The sequence below is a fragment of the Bacillus rossius genome, unplaced genomic scaffold (assembly GCF_032445375.1).
Source record: "Bacillus rossius redtenbacheri isolate Brsri unplaced genomic scaffold, Brsri_v3 Brsri_v3_scf37, whole genome shotgun sequence".
Classification (NCBI taxonomy): domain Eukaryota; kingdom Metazoa; phylum Arthropoda; class Insecta; order Phasmatodea; family Bacillidae; genus Bacillus; species Bacillus rossius.
This window is the reverse complement of record NW_026962557.1, coordinates 119,973-122,500: the sequence shown is the minus strand read 5'-3', so window position 1 is coordinate 122,500 and position 2,528 is coordinate 119,973. Positions and strand designations below refer to the sequence as shown.

General features: G+C 34.9%; 1 non-coding gene across 1 annotated transcript; it reads left to right on the top strand.

Annotated features, from left to right (window-relative positions):
- Positions 1-1,883: 1,883 nt before the first annotated feature.
- Positions 1,884-2,002, top strand: LOC134544380 (5S ribosomal RNA). The gene has a single exon (XR_010077706.1). It is a non-coding gene; the product is annotated as a 5S ribosomal RNA (ribosomal RNA).
- The last annotated feature ends 526 nt before the right edge of the window (positions 2,003-2,528 follow it).

The window sequence follows — 2,528 nt, the reverse complement described above, 5'->3', positions numbered from 1 at the left end:
TCCTTTCTATTTAATTTAGTTAGATCATATATCAATATTAATGGCAAAGACCAGTTGCATCGATTCACTTTGAAAATAATTCCATTTGTGCTAAAACTGGACACAGTAAAAAAAAAAAAAAAAAAAAAAAAATATATATATACACACACACACACACACATAATTCGAATTCATATTATGCTTAACTGCGTTTGAATTTGCAATCATGCACAAGATGTTTTGTACTTCGAAGTAAAAACAACATAATGTACTATTTAACTACCCACAGTACAAATGGATCCAAAAAAAAAGTGAATTTTCATGCAGACGAAAATGCTTACATTTATTCTATTTATATTAAGTACCCATTACTAACAGCTTATACTGGGTGGAATACAACAGTTGACATGATTTTACTTATATGGCAATTTAATATTTAACCAAAATTAATGGTAAACTAATATTTTAAAGTGTCATTTATGGCCCCTTACCTTCAGCATGTTTGCTTCCTTGCACACAAACGAGGACAAACACATCACCCAACTGAAAAAAAAAAAAAAATTTCACTTGCATCACAAATAATTTAAAATTTTTCACCACATGAAGTAAATATTTCGCAATAAAAAAAAATATAGCCCTAGGACTCGTGTGCACACCTTTTCTTCCCCACATCGCACACGCAAACAAAACTTCCAAATTATTACAAAATCACTCGATTATTATACATACATAAACACACATGTATTTTCCGAATAAGTGAGAAATGCAGGCCGATGAAAGTCAAATTTCGTTTCGGAAATTAAATCTCGCACAACTACCGACACATAACCAAACTTGCGTACATTTACATAGCATTAACCCTCTAAATAATAAACAAATGAAAGCAGAAAAAACAACATCGCTACCCACCGCGCGCGCTCCTGGCGGCGGGAGTAGGAACTACTTTGCACACAGACCGACATAGCCCCCTGCCAAAAACAGTAAAATAAATAATATATATAAGTCTTTTGGCGGGAAAAAATTTCTCAACCGCCTGGGAGCACCCTAGTGTGTGCCTGTCTTTAGGTTATGTTACTTTTAACTTCATTTTCTACAGGCAGACGCGAGGGTGCTCGCCCATTATTTTTATTTTTTTAAATTCTTTCCTACCTTTGGTGTGCCATGCAAGAATTTATCGTCAAAATGGCGGCCCCGAGTGCAAATTTCTCGTCTGCACTGCTGGCTGGATGATTATGTGATGTTTTGAAGGAGGGTGTTTTTTTTTTTGTTTGGATTTTGTGTGAGGGGGGGAGGGGGCTGGGCTAGCTTTTTTTTTTTTTTAAATTTTCTAAACATTCATCTCTTATGTAACAGTGTTCAGCATTAAAAAATTTAAAAGAAGAGGCACTTACTCATCAATTTCAAAACAGCCTATGAAGAAAAATAAAAAAAATTTAAATTCATTCCAGTTTTATACATTCATGATTTGATCACATGTATAACTTTTCTTTTTTATTACCTTATTTAATTTTATTATTATTACTACTATTGCTGCTACAACCTAGAAGATACCTCAGTGATACTAATACCTGCTGGTAAAGTTAAAGGTTTCACCTTTCTTTCTTTAAACATATCACAATACCTTTCTTGAGTTAAATATTATCTAATGGCTTTAAGAAGTTATGGTAATGTTCATCAGTTATAGAGTGTGGGTTTGTGTGTGTGTGTGAGAGTGTATTTTGAAGAGGGCTTTGGTGGTTGGGATGGTGAGGGTGGTGGGTGTTGTGTGTGGGGAGGGGGGGGGGGGGGGGGGAAGTAAAAGAGTGTTCATTACACGATTTCTCCTGTTGTTTGTAACAATCACACCTGGTATAGCTATTTCGAGTGGCAAATACAAACTGCAAAAAAAAAACATCTATATCATTGCCAACGGCCATATCACGATGAACACACCGGTTCTCGTCCGATCACCGAAGTTAAGCATCGTCGAGCGTGGTTAGTACTTAGATGGGTGACCGCTTGGGAACACCACGTGCCGTTGGCACTACTATTTTGCACCCTACAGAAAAAAATTTTTTTTTAAAAATTTCAATTTTAAATTTTTTTTTCCCCCACAATCACCACATTTCCCCCCCCCCCCCCCCCTAACACACACACACACACACACTCACTCTCTATCAATCAATCAATCAATCAATCAATCAATCAATCAATCAATCACTCACTCACTCACCCACCCAGCAGCAGCTGTGAATCTTTGCATGTGTATACCTCATACAAAATTCAAAGTGAAAAAATAAATAGATAAGTGTATATGTATGTATGTATGTATGTATGTATGTATGTATGTATGTATGTATGTATGTATGTATGTATGTATATATGTATATATATATATATATATATATATATATATATATATATATATATATATAAACACACACACACACACCTATTTTGAAGTTTCTCTGTTTCAGTGGGCAGTTATGTATAATAATGAGAGATTCAAAAAGACGTTGATAACAATGTCATCAATGCCTGTTTAGTGTGCTCATTTGTTGGATGGTCGG